The following is an 18,998-nucleotide window of genomic DNA, read 5'->3' on the forward strand; positions in this document are numbered from 1 at the left end:
GGGAGCAATCAGGCCGGAGGGGGCTGGAGGCCCCTCCCCCCGTGGAGACAGATATAGGTGCCCGCAGTATAGGTTAGCTACGTAGGTGCCTCTAGTATAGGGTAGCCTGTATAGTTGCCACCAGTACCAGTATGGGTTAGATAGGTAGGTGCCTGCTGTATAGGTTAGATAGGTAGGTGCCCGCTGTGTAGATTATATAGGTAGGTGCTCCCAGTATGAGTTAGAGAGGTGGGTGCCCACAGTATAAGTTAGATAGGTAGATGCCCACTGTATAGATTAGATAGGTAGGTGCCCGCAGAATAGGTTAGATAGATAGGTGCCCACAGTATAGGTTAGATAGGTAGGTGTCCACTGTATAGGTTAGATAGGTAGGTGCCTGCAGTAAAGGTTAGATAGGTAGGTTCCCCAGTACAGGTTAGATAGGTAGGTGCCTGCAGTATAGGTTAGATAGGTAGGTGCCTGCAGTATAGGTTAGGTAGGTAGGTGCCTGCAGCATATGTTAGATAGGTAGGTTCCCCAGTATAGGTGAGATAGGTAGGTGCCTGCAGAATAGGTTAGATAAGTAGGTGCCTGCAGTATAGGTTAGATAGGTAGGTGCCCTGCAACGGCCGGGGGGAGCAGACATAGCAGTTATAACTCACCTTTCTTCTGCCGTTCCTGTGCAGCCTCAATCTACTTCCTCTCCCGGCATCTGTCTCATTGGTAACAGCGCCCCCATGATGACATGCAGTCACGTCATAACAGTAGAGCTGTTACCAATGCGACAGATGTCAGGAGAGGAAGGAGATTGAGGCTGCGGGAGATCGGCTGAAGGAGGATGAGTTATAACTACTATGCCCACTCCCCCCGCCACTACACCCCCCCTCCTGCCACTCAATCCAGCACACCGGGCCATTGCACGCCTATAGAAACGGGGCTGCACACATGTAACGTCCGGTTTTAATTTCATATAAAGATGATAAAAAAACTTTATACATACCTGGGGCTTCCTCCAGCCTGATCGCTCCCTCGCTGCTGTCCTCCGCCTTCTGATCCCCCATAAGTTTGGCCAATCAGGGCTAGTCGGCGCATGCGCAGTGTGGCTGCACGTGCTACCGTTGCTGGTAGCGTTCTGCACCTGTGCAATAGTATTGTGCAGGTGCAGAACGCTTCCAGCCACGAGAGCGCAAAGAGGGTTGTGCATGCAGCCAGGCCGCGCTTGAGACTGGCCCAACTTTACAGGAGCCCTTATGGCTGATCCAGAGGGCGGAAGATGGCGCCGAGGGATGGATCAGGCTAAAGGGGCTGGAAGAAGCCCCAGATATGTATAATTTTTTTCTTTCTTGCCATCTCAGGTTCACTTTAAATGGTTACCACACATTGGCTATCATTCATAAAGCATTTCTGCATGCGGAAATGCTGAAAATAGCTGACTTTACCGAGCACATAGCAAAATGTGTATTCATAAAGGCTGTTTCCGCATGAGAAGCGAACATTTCCGAGCAGAGCGATAAATTACCGCCTTGTGCGGTGAATCTCTTAAGAAATGTAACAAAATGTCAGTTCATAAAGATTAAAGCAAGCGGTATGCGGACGGGGAATACCGCTTCCTTGGAAGTAGCGATAAGCATGCGGAATGCATGTAAGTTAATGAGACAGACCTCCCAAGCAGCAGCAGTGAGAGCAGCGCATGGAGGGACTCCGGCAGCTTCTCTGTTTCCGCATGCCTACTGCCAGCCTTTTTCAGGAAATCACTGCACTTGTATCGCAACTGGCAACATTTTTATGAATGACCACCCAGAAGTCTAAAATACTGAGAGCAGTATTTTCCCGCACGGATGTTTGTTACTGAACAAACTTTTATGAATGATAGCCATTGAGGTTGGAGACCAATTTAGCAAGCAGATTCCTTCTCCTCAGCATCCTGTGATTTTGCCTGTGGCACACATAGGAGAACACAATATAGCCCTGCTTTGTTTACAATCAGACGCTGCTAATAAAGTTTTTGAAAGTTGAATTAGCGCTGATAAAGCAGGGAGGGGTGTAAAGAGTGACGAGCTGCTGCAGGGGGTGGGAATATGTATGAGGCGTGGTGTCCTCGGCGATGGCCGCGCCCTCCAGCTCTCGCTGCCAGTAGTCAGGCGGGAGCCGGAGGGAGTGGACGACCGTGGCTGCGTTTTGCACGCCAAGGTGAGACGGGCCCGGCGTGACCGGGTGGGGTGGGAGATGACCGCTGCAAGCCAGAAGCAGCGGCGGGGGCACGAGGGTCCTCAGCAGAGAGGGTGACTCCCGGGGGCCTAATGCAATGGAGTGTGTGTAGCGGTTCCTCATCAGCGCCTCCGGTCTTCCCCGCAGCCTCCTCTCCTGTGTGCCGCCAGCACGTGACGCGGGCCGCCCAGGAGAGGTCAGCAGGTTCGGAGACGCTGCTGGTGGAGCGGCAGCAGGACACGTTAGTGCCATCACCACGCTCTACTGCTGCCTGCTCTGCATTGTGGGGGGTACAAAGGCTGCTAGTGATGATATGGGAAGCAGAAGAGCTTTTTAATACTGATTTCTGGGTTGGGGCGCAAAGACTGCCTAATACTGATTATCTTGGGGGGCTACAGTATCATTACATATCCTGATATCAAAATTGAGCAGTGCACTTCTCCCTCTCACATGTCATTGCCACTTTTTTATCATTTAGTATTAATACCGGCATCTTATGCAGCACTCTACAGAGTATAGTAATTTCACTAACTTCTTCAGAGGTACTCAGTCTAATCTCTACCTTATTCATATGACCATTGTAGTCTAGTGCCAATTTTATGGGGAAGCTAATTAATTTATCTGGATGTTGTTTGGGATAAGGGAGATAACATACAATTTCCGTGCTCAACCAAGGACTTTCAGTACTAACCAGAGAAGACAAATTTAAGCGATAAAAAGATTTGCCTCGACATGCACATAACACACTGCACGACAAAACGAGCGACTTCCCTATAGATGTGTTTACTGTATCGTTAAAGCTCCTCAGTGATGTCTATTCACCATAGTCGATAATAGTACATAATAGAACAATCGTACTAGACCTGTGTACACATTTATAACAGTTTGTAGACATCTTACCATCTCTTCCAAAATTAATCTGACCGTAACGATTCAACCTCTTCTTATCTGTTTGATGTTTCTTATCTATTTTTTCGCTCAGTCGTCCGGACGTCAACACGTGACAACTGTGTCGATCAACTTTAAAAACATTTTTTTTTGCTCATTGTAAAAGATGGTGGTTGACCATGTGTATGGGACTTTTGACTGGTATTGGAATCCGGGACCCTTTACTGCAAGGCGCTAATGCTATCCACTACACCATGTTGCCCAGAGTTTTGTGCCCTTTTACCCTATACAGTCTAGCCAGATCATGCGGAAAGTGCTTACTACTGTACTTGTGCTGGGCTCCTTGCTCTGTTCCTGAGCCTCCTGATACTTGTGACATTTTATGATTACAGATCACTGTGAGCAGCTTGGTTTTAATATAAGATGTAATTCTGGAGATTGCAGCAGTGAAAGCTTTACATTAGAGCTGTGGCCAGTTAGCCATGACATCTAAAACCTGATTGGTTGTTCTCTACAAATGGCCCACTCTCTCCCTGGGTTATTTGGTACCGAAATTGATAAACCAAACCCATATCGTTTACTTGGGAACCTGTGGTGTTCCATAATGTTTAACTGTAGACCTGCATTTTAATAAACTCTGCAACATATTTTTTAAAGCCTGCACACACTTGCAGCTTAAGTCACCCAAGGTTACTGTCATGTGCTTACAGGTATCCTCTGTCTGCTGGTAGCTTGATGAATGGGCATGCTGAACATCAATTGATTGCAATGCTTTTCAACCACAACATAACCTGTAGTGACCACTACATTGGTGGCATTCAGGGGCGTAGCAATAGGGGGTGCAGAGGTAGCGACCGCATCGGGGCCCTTGGGCCAAAGGGGCCCCGAAGGGCCCTCCCTCAATTACAGTATTAGCTCTCTTTTGGTCCTGTGATCATAATAATTACTTCTATAGATACTTTGAATAGTGGTAATCATAAACCACCTTCTCCCCATCCCCTTCTTGCACCTCTGACACTAGTTGCCATTGGCAGGTTTTGGTGCGCCGTATCAATTGTTATGTATAGAGTGCTTGGGGGGCCCCAATGTAAAACTTGCATCGGGGCCTGCAGCTCCTTAGCTACGCCACTGGTGGCATTGATTTTTGCATGAATTTCTAGTCAAGAATGTTGTGGGAAAATGTTCACTTAACAGTAAATGTGAGCAGCCTAAATCTGGCTGCTCTAGGTATTTGCATAGCACTGACATATATTCCAGTAAACTTTATGTTCCTGCTCTGGGTGAGCAGAAGGTCAGTGTAGCTCTGGTACACAGCAGTGAGTCGGGCCTGTTGTGTGCCCTTGCTCAAGCAATGACATACTGTAGGAAAGCAACCGCTGGATTTTTTCCTAGAAATTCTCGATTGACCTGAGACTTTATGAACAAAATGTAGTAAAGTAAAATGTAATTGTCCATATTAGGCAATGCAAATTCATTTTTCATTGTGATACATTTACTACATTCCTGTTGGGTGTGACACTTAGTGTACTTCTGTTTTATTAAATTCACCTTGGGTTTTTAAAAATCTTGCGTTTACGAATACAGTACATAGTTTAAAAGCCTCATTTCCTAATTCCAGTGCTCATGTAGTTGATACCATTGCTATCACTTCGGAACCATATAGAGTAGCATAAGAAGCAAATAAAGTGGTTTTGTACTTACCTGTTATGCTGGGCATACACGGTGAGGTTATTATCAATCGAGCTGCAGATGGCTCGATTGATAATATCCGACGTGTCCGATGACCCGCTGGATCGATTCCGCGCTAGATACCGGCGGGCAGGGCAAAAGAAAAAACGAAGCGCAGATAAGGAAGCCGCTCGCGGCAACCGATCCGGCCACGACGCAATCTATCGTGCGGCTCGATACAGGGTACAAAACGTACCGTGTATCCCCAGCATTAATGTCCTAGTGCAGACCTTGCTTTCTGGCTGGTTGTTCTATCCTTGTGTGCTTTTCCCACTGTGCCATTGTTGTGATGCCAGAGAAATTGGGAGCGAGATAGGGAGGTAAGTAGAGGACAGCTGAGATGGGCCGGTTCAGATGGACAGCTCCCGGCGGCTCAATCGTCATGCTCAAACCGTGAATCATCATGGATGCCGGTTGTTGTTGCATTGAGAGCCCTAGGGGAGTACAATATAACTGCGAATGCAGCCAACACCAGAGGCTGCAAGTAGCATCGGGGAAAACTCGATTGACAAAATGACTGAAGGTTGTGAGAGAAACTCTCCCATCCACCTCAATTACGGCGTGATGAATCCCTAGCGTTAAATGCTGGCGAAAATCGCTGGCAGCTGTCCATCTAAACTGGTCCTAAAGGTGGACGCCAAGCGGATCAGTCAAAACCAGCCTTATCAGCCTGCCGACAGACTGTACACACGGGGAAACTGTCATCAGAACGGCTGCCCCGCGGGTGGGTCTTAATGACCCATCGTTTGAAGAGATCAGACATGTGTACGCACCTTTAAACTCATGGAGAAGCATGTGACCAGTTTGGTCAGGTGATAGATATGCAAGTCTCTGATTTGCTAGTCATGATCATGTGATCACAGCAAATCAAAGCTTTGCAAATGTATCTGCTGATAAAACTAATTACATTCTTCTGCATGAGTTCTCCTAGACTATCTGATCTGCATGCTTGTTCAGGGTCTATGGCTAAAATTTTAGGGCCAGTGCACCCTAAAAAGCGCTAGTGTAATCCCGAACGCTCAGCGCTTTTTGAAGTGATGTTTCTAGGCATGTGCCTAGCTATTTCCTAATCATGCCTAGCAATTTTTTGGAGCATTTTGGCGTAGTATTTTTGTTATAGTAAAGCTGTAACTGAACAGCTTCTGTAACAAAAACACTTGGAAAATCACTTTATCTAGTGCTTTTTAACCAGCTGAGCGGTCTGGACGAGCTCAGCTCGTCCAACACCGCCAGCGGCTGCCGCTCAGGCCCTGCTGGGCCGATTTTAATGAAATAAAAAGCAGCACACGCAGCCGGCACTTTGCCAGCCGCGTGTGCTGCCTGATCGCCGCCGCTCTGCGGCGATTCGCCGCGAGTAGCGGCGAAAGAGGGTCCCCCCAGCCGCCTGAGCCCAGCGTAGCCGGAACAAAAAGTTCCGGCCAGCGCTAAGGGCTGGATCGGAGGCGGCTGACGTCACGACGTCGGCTGACGTTGATGACGTCACTCCGCTCGTCGCTATGGCGACGATATAAGCAAAACAAGGAAGGCCGCTTATTGCGGCCTTCCTTGTTTATTCTGGGCGCCGGAGGCGATCGGAAGATCGCCTCCGGAGCGCCCTCTAGTGGGCTTTCATGCAGCCAACTTTCAGTTGGCTGCATGAAATAGTTTTTTTTTTATTTAAAAAAAACCCTCCCGCAGCCACCCTGGCGATTTAATCAGAACGCCAGGGTGGTTAAGATCGATTTCCACTCTCCTATACTTAACATTGATGCTGAATCGCCTCAGATATCAGCAAAATCAGCAAAATGCCGCAGGACCTGTGTTTGCGAAAAAGCACTCTGGTGTGCTCCATCCCATTCAAATACGTTTGCCAAGCGCTTTTTAAAGCGCAAGCGCTGTTGGTGTGCACCAGCTTTTAGAGGTAGCGGGTCAGCAGGACAGCCAGGCATTCTGCATTGTTTAAAAATAAATGTCAGACTACATATCCTTTTCAGTTTAGTTTTGTTTTAAGAATTAAGATGGCTATCTCTGTATTCATCTCACTTTGGGGAGTGCACCAGCTGGACAGCTGAATCGTCAGTGCACTCCACTGTGAGTAGTCTGCAGGAGCCCTGGGGTGCCCGATTGGTGGGTGAGCCTCAACACCACACCCCAGGTAATTACATACTGCCATGCGCCTGTCCCCTTTTGAGCATGAGCACTTGGGCATGCACACTAGCTTGTCAATCAAGACTACCCTCAGCACAGGGGCTTTAGATTTTAGCAGAAATATTTTGAAAATTGAACTGAATTTTTTGGTTCCCTAAGTCTTATCTTTTATGAAAGAGGAAAAACAAAGTAACTCCACAATTGAGTGGCAGTGCAAAACGTGTATAAACCGCTTACAATCACATTATTGACCTAAACGGTGAATTGAATTTCTTGATGCACTAAAATGCTATGTGGCTGTTGGCCCCCAGCAATTCTTCCCTCACCCATTTGAATTAGACTTTTTAATTTTAAATGCTTATATGAAGGACACTTTCAGTTTTGTATGCACTCTAGATGGAATGGAACTCTCCCGACGTGGTCCTTCAGGGCTGTCTTGGCCTAGAATCTATCGTGTGTACAGCTGTCTCTAGATGTCAGATCTATAAATGACAAACAGCAATAAGCTCCGGATGAATTCTGAATGGGTTTGCTGCGTTCCAAGCCGTGTCACGTGACGACCACTTGCTTCCTCCTTCCGGGTTGAAGGAGGAAGAGTGGTAGTCACGTGACGCAGCGTGGGACGGATTAGAGAAGATGGCTGCTGGGTAAATTTAATCCTCCCTCACACAACCCGCTTAGGTGTTCCAATTATCAGGAGAATTTCCGAATGAAACCCATTTGGAATTTATCTAATTTATCCCTGATGACAACAATGAACTAGGTCTTTGTTATACGTAATCCACTGTGAGTATTCAATCTTCCTTTCTCTATAGCAACACTAGTTTGCTTGACAATTATTTGTATAAGACACATGCCCCGGACTGTTATCCTAGGGATCTGGTATCAATCCCCGTGGTTGACAATTATTGTGCATGTGTAGCCACCATTTGACACTTTCCATCACAATCTACGATCTGTAGTACTTATCTAGCAAAGTGCGCAGTAAGGGATTTGGGTGTTTAAGCCGGCTATACACTGGTTGATTTTTGCAGCCGATATCCATCCATTCGGTCAGTTTATCAAATCTACTAGTAATTTATGCCTCAATATGCTGGACTGAAAGGAAGATATTGACGGTTTGGGGCTGCTGGCAGGTTGATGACTCATAGAGCACTGCATCAAACAGTTCATGCTGAAAGCTGTTAACCTCCCTGGTGGTAATACCGAGCTATGCTCGGGCTAGCAGCCGGGAGCTTTTACTCACCTCCCCGGGGTATCCAGACGTCGGTAGCTATTCTCCTTCCTGTCCTCTGAGGCTCTGAATTGGCGCTTTGAGTGCGCCAGGAGAAAAGCGCGCTATACATTTTTTGTCTTGAATAACTCGTGACTTCGCTGTCATCAATCTCACCAGAGAGTAACAGCGCCACCCGGAGGATGGAGGTAAAATTGCGGCGCTGGAGCCCAGGGATGTGAGTCAGAGCAGGGACTGCTGCAGAGACTATGGCGGCATGATTGACACACACCCCCCCCCCCCCCCGATTTTAGGGTATGAAATATTTTAATAAGACCCTCAAATCTGGAAATTGTTGTTTAGATACTTCGCTGATCAGATTATCTGATAGGGATCCATCTTTTGATCATATTGACCAGTGCATGAACCATCCTAATGCTGGGCATACACGGCTAGTTTTTGCCGCTTGATTCTCCCACTCGATCGTTTCCCCGCTCGATTCTGCAGTCAATTCTCTTATCTTCCACTCGTTTTTCTTATCTTTTTCCATTCACTGCTATTTGGAATCGAGTGGCGAAACGATCAAGCGGGAGATTGGACATGTCAGCACTTATCGAGCCATTTTAATGGCTCAAAAACGAGCCGTGTATTTCCAGCATTATGCTGGGAATGCACAAGATTTTTTTTACAGATTTACTATCAGATTTTCCAATTGTTTTTCTGAGCGATTTCCATTCACTTTTTGAGAAAATTGATCAGAAAAAATGATCTAAATCAGATCGGATGTGTCGGAAATTATCTGTCGAGCCATCGATCTGCCCCAAAAAATCTGAATCTGCAGATAAAAATCGTGCAATAAATCTACAGTGTGTCTACTTCCTGCTTTCATGGAAGCAGACATATTAACATTCTATGTTCACCAATTAGCTCTCTGCCGTGGCAGCCAGCTGACACAGCTGAGGGTTTAAATGACAACTTGTGCTTAGTCACAGATCAGGGGGAATTAGGGGCCCATACACTCAGCCGATTTTCTGATCGATCGATCGATCAAAATCGATCGATCAATTGGTCGATTGCAAATCGGTTGGCCGATCGATTGGTGGCCGATTTCGATGGATTTCCATCGAACTGGCAGGGTGGAAAATTTAGGTCGATCTGTTGAGATTACTTATTATTTTGCATTGGCCCTAATGGAAATCTGATGGCAAAAAAATTCCATCAGATCGATTTTCAATAGATTTCAAACTGAAATCTATTAGAATTCTATCCTCGTAAAAAATGTTCCTAAAACACATCAGATAAATAAGAAATCTATCTGATGATCTATCTGCTGCTAATCTGACGTGTATGGGCACCTTTAGACACGCTAAACTCTTTAAATGCATACAGGGTGCATGTCTCTGTTTTCCTTCTGTCCTGTGCAAGATTTCAGGTCCACTTTAACCACTTGAGGACCCACCCTTTACGGGGGGGCTTTAAGGGGGGCTTAAGGACCAGCGCTGTTTTAGCTGATCTGTGCTGGGTGGGCTCTGCAGCCCCCAGCACAGATCAGGGTGCAGGCAGAGCGACCAGATCGCCCCCCTTTTTTCCCCATTAGGGGGATAATGTGCTGGGGGGGTCTGATCGCTCCTGCCTGCCGGGTGTTGCGGGGGGGGGCATCTCAAAGCCCCCCTCCGCAGTGAAATCCTCCCCCTCCCTTTCCTACCTGGCCCCCCCTGGTGAACCGGGCTGCACAGGACGCTATCCGTCCTGTGCAGCCAGTGACAGGCTGTCCCCTGTCACATGGCGGCGATCCCCGGCCGCTGATTGGCCGGGGATCGCCGATCTGCCTTATGGCGCTGCTGCGCAGCAGCGCCGTACAATGTAAACAAAGCGGATTATTTCCGCTTGTGTTTACATTTAGCCTGCGGGCCGCCATCGGCGGCCCGCAGGCTATTCACGGAGCCCCCCGCCGGGAATTGACAGGAAGCAGCCACTCGCGCGAGCGGCTGCTTCCTGATTAATCAGCCTGCAGCTGGCGACGCAATACTGCGTCGCTGGTCCTGCAGCTGCCACTTTGCCGACGCACGGTATAAGCGTGCGGTCGGCAAGTGGTTAAAGAGCAAGCTGGAAACTTTCTTGTTAAGCCAGTTCTCTTATTCAAAGGCTGATAAAAGGGATCCAGTCACATAGCTGCTTGGAAACACTACAAAGTCATTTCCATTTCTCTCTTCAAAGGTTTTTTGTGAGTTCAGGCCTGGCCTGTCCTTCAGCCCTATGTGCTTTGCCTGAAGGTCACAAGTATATTCCCTGTACCAGTATAGCCAGCCCAGTACCAGCAAACACGTCAGAGTTCCCTGTGCAGCCTGTAGTCTGTGACACTTCCTCAATTAAGACTAGCAAGAGAGACCTAATTAATCTGAAGGAGATATTCTTGTGTGGACAGAACTTTCTGGTTCTTCATACAGCCTATTCTTAGCTTAGATGAACCTTACATTTTCCAGTCTTCGCCAGCACTGTCTTGGCAGTGGCAACAGGTGTTGCTCTGCGTAAATCTGGCAGGGAGCAAACTGTTGTGATATGACATTTTTATGTACTTTGAAAATACTGAAAAATAGAAGTTAGTGGAGTTCTGTAAAAACAATTCATTATTAGAGGCCGGTTATGACCTTTGCCATAGCTACATATGGATCTCCCCTGGAAAACATTAACCTGTCCCCCGACTGTCTTTTGTTTGGTAGGGCCCGACTTTAATTTAAATCAGCCTTAACCACTTAACATCTCAGTCGTTTTCAGCTTATGCATCCGAGCAATGTTCACCTCCCATTCATTAGCCTATAACTTTATCACTACTTATCACAATGAATTGATCTATATCTTGTTTTTTCCGCCACCAATTAGGCTTTCTTTGGGGGGTACATTTTGCTAAGAGCCACTTTACTGTAAATGCATTTTAACAGGAAGAATAAGAAAAAAGAGAAAATTCATTATTTGTCAGTTTTCGGCCATTATAGTTTTAAAATAATACATGCCTCCATAATTAAAACCCACGTATTGTAATTGCCCATTTGTCACGGTTATTTCACCATTTAAATTATGTCCCTATCACAATTTATCGCGACAATATTTTATTTTATCCGTTTTGCATACATCACTATTTACAAGCGTATAAAAAAAAAAGAGAGAAATATTTCATCTTTACATAGATATTTAAAAAGTTTAGACCCTTAGGCAAATATTTGTGTTTTTTTTTTTTTTTAATAGTAATTTTTTTTTTTTAAATTTTATGTGGGCATTTTTGGGAGGGTGGGATATAAAAGTGTTTTATTTGGGGAAATATTTGTGTATTGTAATGTTTTTTTAATTTACTTGTAGTTTTACTTTTTGGCCACAAGATGGCAATCTCGAGTTTGTTTACATGACGTCACTCTAAGCGTACAATGTATGCTTAGAGGGACACAGCTTCAGAAAGAGCGAAGCTTCCGAGAGAAGCTGTCACTTTTTCAGCGGGGGAGAGGAATCAGTGATCGGGCTCCATAGCCCGATACATTGATTCCGTGGCTACCGAATCCGCGGCCGGGAGTGCGCGTGCACGCGCGCGATCGGCTGCGGGAGCGCGCCTGTCCTCCTTGACGTTTTTATACGTCAAGGAGGACAAAGTGGTTAAAGTGTACCTGAAGCGATATGATTAGATAAGTGTATGTACAGTTCAAAACATTCATAACTGGACTGCATTACTTGTTTTGCTGCTTGAAAGAGAATTTCTAGGCATGGAAATAACAGCTTCCCATCTTCTCGGTACCTTGTCGGGAATATAGTAAACGTGGATAATAAGCAAATTACAGCCATAAAAGTTTTCCTGGCAGAATACAAGAGGGAGAGCAGAGGGAGATAGAAAAAGGTTGTCATTGAACAGAAACATTCATTCTACTTTGTAAATGTTTAAATATAAAATTAAACCATATATATCAAATTAAGTCATTTTTAGTAGGAAGATTATCTCATTAGTTTATTTTCACCTCGTGTTCACTTTAAAAGAAACTAAACAATACCAGTTGCCTGACTCTCCTGCTGATGTCTTTAGCTGCAGTAGTGACTGAATCACACACCTGAAACAAGCATGCAGCTAATCCAGTCTGACTTCAGTCAGAGCACCCGATCTGCATGCTTGTTCAGGGGCTGTAGATAAAAGTATTAGAGGCAGAGGATAGGACTGCCAGGCAACTGGTATTATTTTAAAACGAAAAATCCATATCCTAAGTTTAGGTTCCCTTTAAGGCCCTTACACACGCTACAGTGTTCTCCCCAGGCTCTTTTAGCTGGGTGCTGCACCCGGCTAATTTTGGTGATTACTGGACTGTCATCAGCTTACCTCCTCATCCTCCTACTATGCTGTAAGCATAGCTGTAGCAGCCCTGAATTCCCCTGTCACTCCATTCCCGTCACACCTTACCTGGCTACTTTTTCATACCACACGGCTGGAAACCAATTCTGGGGAGAACACTGCGCTAGATTGATGTCACCTGATGGGGATCGGGGCCTGACACAAAGGTCAGAGAAATCCATCCTGTTTGTATTTAGAGAAGAGCCTGTGTAGTTCCCCCTCATCTGGAAGTAATCACAATTGTAATTTGAGCTCGCAGCTGCATCAGCTCAGAAATTCAGAACAACTAATATGTAAACAGTGGAGGTTAACCCTTTGTCTGCTTCCATGGAAGCTGGAAGTACACACACTGCAGATTAATTGCAGAAGTTCTGTAAGCTGAAACAGTCATGTTTTTCTTTAAAGGTTATAATGCTGTTGCTTATCTTTTAGAGCAGAGAGGAAGTTCTGAGTTCAGGCCTGCCTTAACGGTATACATCCCCTACTCACCTCAATGTCTTTTCTTTACTATCTAGTCCCACTTACAGTATGCTTCCCCTTGTACTCCCCACTTGTAGGGTCCATCTCACACCATGCATGCCCCTTAAACAGCAGGGCACTGAGGGGCTATTGAGGATAACTTACATGGTGTGGAGGTTCCCGTGGTCTTGTCTCTGCTCCATACTATGCCTTTCCTCCTGCTCCCTTTCCTGTTCGTTCCTCCTGCTCTCTTTCCTGTTATGTGCTATCCTTTACCTCTGACACACTGTGCTCTCTGTTTCTAGTTCCCATTATCCCCCTCCTGGTCCTCTTCCTATGCTTTACCCCAGATAATTACATACTAACTCTACTGTTCCTGGATCCCCACATCAATAGCAGCGTACAAGAGCTATCGGCGTGGGAGACTTGGGCACAGGATACAGCCGGTATATGGCTGATCCTGCTGCTGCTCAAGTTCCCGGCAGTGCTAAATACTATTCCCCCTCCAGGCCGGCATGGATGGTAGGGAATGAAATAATTTGGCTTCTAGTAATTGCTGGAAGCCAAATTATTGTGTTTTAAAAGTAACTTCAGCTCTGTCTTCTGATGGCGCCGAAGTTACTCCCTGTGCGCTACTATAGCCGCAATTCCTCTTATGGCCTATGGTGGCGCCGGCTGCACCCAAGTCTCCAGCCCTGGATTCAGTGTGTTCGCCATAGCATACCATTGGTCCAGTTCTTTCTATTTGTAATCACAGACCATGGAAATGCTCCCGTTTTTGTTTGAATGTCCAGTATTTGTGCTGCACGTTTCATACATTAAAATTGGCAAAGAACCTGAACAAAAATCTTCCCTAATAAGACATGAACTATATTGTGGAGAGAGATGAGTTGCACACACACACAGAATTGCTGCCTGAAACAATAGCTGCTGATCATTTCTGGGGAGATTTTAGTAAACACCACTTATGCTGGGAATACACGGGTCGATCCGGCGGCCGATTAGCCGCCGGATTGACTCCAGCCGCTTCCCCGCTCTTCCGCGCGGATTGGTCCCCACTGGCGCTTCCTTATCAGCGCTCGATTCCCTGCCATTGTCCGCCGGCGGGGATCGAGCGGCTTGATCGGGCCAGCTGAATATTATCAGCTGGCCAATACACGGTACAGAAACGTACCGTGTATCCCCAGCATAGTACAGTCACTCTGCAAGGGGTCAGGCCAAGCAGTTTGTTCTGTTCTAGCAAGTCAGATGAGGTGATTTTACTGAATGAGAGAACAGTGTTCTCCCAGAATTTTTTCCAGCCGGGTGGCATGATAAAGTATCTGGGTGGGGCGCGATAGAATGCAGGACCAGCGCTTCTCTATGCAACTCTGCCTACTGCATAAAAGGAGGATGAGGAAGTGGGCTGATGAGGACCAGGCGCTTACCAAAATTAGCCGGGTAGAGCACCCAGCTAAGAAAGCCTGGGTAGAACACTGGGAGAATCAATAGTAGAACCAACAAGCTTATAGCTGAGTTCTATCAATTTTCAATAGGTTTCATACTGTGTGTGTCAAGAATTGATCCCTCTCTGATCAGATTCAGATCTGAGAGAGTTTATTTTGCCACATTGGGTGGCAATCTACAGCTGATAAAAATCCTGCAATAAATCGTGTCTACTTCCTGCATTCATGGAAGCGGACATAGGGTTAACATCCTGTGTTCACAAATAAGCTGCTCTGCTGAGGACTGCTGAAATTCCTGTCCTGACACGACCAAGAGATCAAATTACAGTTGTGATTAATCACATATGAGGGGTAATTAGAAGGGCTGAACTCTCTAAATACATATAGGGTGGATTAATTGGTGTTTTCATTGTGTCCTGTGCAAGCGTTCAGGTCCACTTTAAGACTAACTGGCTTTTAATGCTGTCAGCTCATGTCCTTCTTTCTCCTGTGTGGCCAAGCAGTCGCCAAATAACTAGTTCTGGATATAGGGAAAAAGGAAGTATTTCAAACCTACTTGTTTCATTATTGATAGTTAGATTTCCATGTCGCAGTGATGTGTGGACAGTAGAGGAGATTGGGAGGATTGGAAGTCAGCAAATATAATTTATGTAGCAGAATCACTAAACAAACTGGGTATAATGATCTGTGAACACAGATTTTGGAATGGGGTTTTGCTGGTTGCAATTAGATCATTGTTCCTAAGCTGGATAAACCAGATGTGGAGGAGCTCAGTCATTCACCACCTTTTTCCTGATGTAAACAGGCACAGAACACAAGCTGGCCAGCCTGTATCAGCATCAGACACAAGAAGCCTCTGCATGTTCCATCACACAAGGAGACACGGAGATTGGGGGATTAAATAGAGGATATCTGCCAGCTGAAAATCTGTGGTAGCATCCAGGGCTGTGGAGTCGGTACAAAAATGTTCCGTCTCCTCTGTTTATGAAACCTCAGACTCTGGGTACCCAAAATGGTTCAGACTCCTCGACTCCTTAGTCTAATACTTATAAGGGCTGTGGATTTTGTACAAAAATCATCCGACTCTGACTCCTCAGTTTATGAAACCACGACTCCAACTCCGGGTGCCCAAATTTGCCCTGACTCTGATTCCACAGCCCTGGTAGCATCTTTTTGAAGTGGCATTTTGGAACAAGTTAGGATGGGACAGGGAAGGCCTTGTGACTATATGTCTGCTGGGCATACTAGAGGGAAAAGCTCAATGGTGGTCACGTGATGCTGCAACTGGGCTGGGCAATTAAAGCTGCCCATACATACGGGCAGCACGGTGGCGTAGTGGTTAGCTCTCTCGCCTTGCAGCGCTGGGTCCCTGGTTCGAATCCCAGCCAGGGCACTATCTGCAAAGAGTTTGTATGTTCTCTCTGTGTATGCGTGGGTTTCCTCCGGGCACTCCGGTTTCCTCCCACATTCCAAAAACATACGGATAAGTTAATTGGCTCCCCCTAAAATTGGCCCTAGACTACAGTATTTACACTACATAATATAGACATATGGCAATGGTAGGGATTAGATTGTGAGCTCCTTTGAGGGACAGTTAGTGACAAGATATATATATACTCTGTACAGCGCTGCGTAATATGTCGGCGCTATATAAATACTAAATAATAATAATAATAATACATAAGATGACCAAGAGACAGATCTATCTCTAATCGGAGAGAGATCTGTTGCTTGCTCATACACCACAGGTGGGTTTCTGATCAATTTCAGCATTAAATCTCTAGGGAAACTGCCTTGTGCCACCAGCCCGATGCTGGGTGGAATGAAAGTAGCTGGGTGGAGCATAATGGGGGAAGGCAGGACCGGCGCAACACTGCTTAGGAGGAGGCAAGCCGATGACAGCCGCCGGGTGGTCACCAAAATTAGCTGGGTGGAGCACCCGGGTAAAAGAGTCTGGAGAGAACACTGCTGTACCTGTTCGTGTCTGCTGCTGGTTCTGGATTAAGTCCGTATCAGCATACACGTGTCCCACACGGTTGCAGGCGTAACGTGGGCACACATATTTTACAACTAAATGTGATCCAGTTTATCAGGTTACTATGTAACTGAACACACCCTCTGCTCACCAGTGTGGGGTTGTGAGACAAGCCTGAAAAAGTAAAATGTGTAGGGAAAAGCTGCCAAGCAGTCCAGCCTCTCATTTGAGTACATGTATAAATAGATTCATTTGCATGTGAGGAGCTTGGTTACAGTGGCCATGATCGGCATCCATGCAAATTGATAAAGATAAGTTGGATCCAGTGAATAAATACACACACAGTTCTCCTGGGACAGCAGAGCATTGTGCCTCTGATCTGTCTGGAATTTCTACTGATTTAATGTAATTTCCATGGCCGTCAAACTTTGTGAAGGCAGCTAATTGTATGGAGTGATTCCTTACACCCAACAAAAACAATGCAAGGCTTTCTGCTCGTCAGTGCCAGTCCACTCACTCCTGAATGATAAAGCATCCAAAATGTATTGAAAGTTTATTGATTAGTTATGTTGACTACAATAGATCGCTGAAAGATTTGATCTAAGTAATATCATTGAAAATATTGATCTGTGTATGTCCACCTTGAAAGGACAACTGAAGCAAGAAGGATATGAAGGCTGCCCTATTTATTTCCTTTTAAAACAATACCTGTTGCCTGGCAGCCCTGCTGATATATTTGGCTGCAGTAGTGTTTAGGGCTGTGGAGTCGATGCAAATATCATCCGACGACTCAGTTTATGAAAACCTCCAACTCTGACTCCAGGTACCCAAAATGACTCCGACTCCTTAGTCTAATACTTGCCAGGGCTGTGGATTTGGTACAAAAATCATCTGACTCCAACTCCCGACTCCTCAGTTTATGAAACCACTGACTGCCAACTCCAGGTACCCAAAATTGCTTTGACTCCAACTCCACAGCCTCATAGTGTTTGAATGACACCAGAAACAAGCATGCAGCTAATCTAGTCAGATTTGACAATAATGTCAGAAACACCTGATCTGCTGCATGCTTTTTCAGGGCCTATGGCTAAAAGTATCAGACGCAGATCATCAACAAGGTAGCCAGGCAACTAGTATTGCTTAAAAGCAAATAAGTATGGCAGCCTTCATATTTTTCTCTTAACATTTGTCCTTTAACGTTTGCTTGCTATTTGAAACTTCACTGAGAATACAGCATGTATATAAGCTCAATTGCCAGTGGCCATTTCTGCTGGAGTACTAATTGCGGACTCCTGTTGCTCTTGTAGTAAGTGTTGTGCACACTCTTGTCGCTGTGACTGGAATTGCAGGTACAGTATATCTTGGTAACCAGGGCTGTGGAGTTGGTACAAAAATCATTCGACTCCTCGGTTTCTTGAAACCTCCAACTCCGACTCCTCGGTTTCTTGAAACCTCCAACTCCGACTCCTCGGTTTCTTGAAACCTCCAACTCCGACTCCTCGGTTTCTTGAAACCTCCGACTCCGACTCCTCGGTTTCTTGAAACCTCCGACTCCGACCTCCTCGGTTTCTTGAAACCTCCGACTCCTCGGTTTCTTGAAACCTCCGACTCCGACTCCTCGGTTTCTTGAAACCTCCGACTCCAGATACTTCAAAATGGCTCCGACTCCTTAGTCTAATACTTCCCAGGGCTATGGATCTCGTACAAAGATCATCCGACTCCTCAGTTTATGAAACCTCCGACTCCAACTCTGACTCCAAGTACCCAAAATGACTCCGACTCCACAGCACTGCTGGTAACCTCATGTCATCTGTGCCACACAACTGGCTGAATCATAGCTTTAGGCAAACATGAAGCAACTGTAGTCCTTATATAGTTTGCTAAACAGTTGCCAATGTTCTATTGCATGTTAATTATCCTAACATGAAATAGAACCAGTCACAATTTGCTTTTGCAGTCATTGTATATTGTAGTTGGTAAAGAATGTAAATTGTGGATCTAGTAACCATCTGTCTGGCTGCACAGTTATTCTGGTACAGATGTGGAGGAGAGGTAGAAAGCAGATGATGCATGGCTGGTCTCTATTACCCAAGCAGGGTCAGCTCTAGATGGCATTGTGGTGTTGCATTTCACAGACTGCATCTAGTGACACTTAAGTTATGTGTATGCAAAAGTTTGCTCATGAAAGAAACACACATTAACCTAACTTGGCTCGCCAGCTATTAAGGAACTATAAGTCCCACAATGCATTGCAGGAGTGTGACAGCCACAGTCATGATTCATAAAGACAAATGCTTTGTGGGACTTGTAGTGCCTTAACCGCTGGAGAGCCAAGTTTGCAGATCACTGCCCGATACATTTCCCTGGTGTTAAGTGGCCCCCCTATACATTTCCCCAGTTTTAAAGAGACACTGAAGCGAGTAAAAAACTCGCTTCTTCTCTTATATTCAGCAGGGGCATGTGTGCCCCTGCTAAATCGCCGCTATCCCGCCGCACAACAGGGTATTATGAGTGAGTATTATTCAAGTTCGTGCCTAATTTTCAGTTGTATCTGTTAATAATGTCTTCCCATTTGCCACGCGGTAGGCTTGCAGTGTAGGTAGGTGCAGCACG

At 45.9% G+C, this 18,998-nt stretch overlaps 1 protein-coding gene across 2 annotated transcripts in view; it reads left to right on the top strand.

Moving 5' to 3' along the window:
- The first annotated feature begins 2,067 nt into the window (after window positions 1-2,067).
- Window positions 2,068-18,998, top strand: part of OGDH (oxoglutarate dehydrogenase) — a 110,380-nt gene continuing 93,449 nt past the window's right edge. For both annotated transcript variants that reach the window (XM_068274769.1, XM_068274768.1), the window contains exon 1: window positions 2,068-2,169. The gene's annotated coding sequence lies outside the window, so the exon portion shown is untranslated. The remainder of the gene's footprint in view (window positions 2,170-18,998) is intronic.

Source organism: Hyperolius riggenbachi, chromosome 3 (genome assembly GCF_040937935.1).
Source record: "Hyperolius riggenbachi isolate aHypRig1 chromosome 3, aHypRig1.pri, whole genome shotgun sequence".
NCBI classification, from domain to species: Eukaryota; Metazoa; Chordata; class Amphibia; order Anura; family Hyperoliidae; genus Hyperolius; species Hyperolius riggenbachi.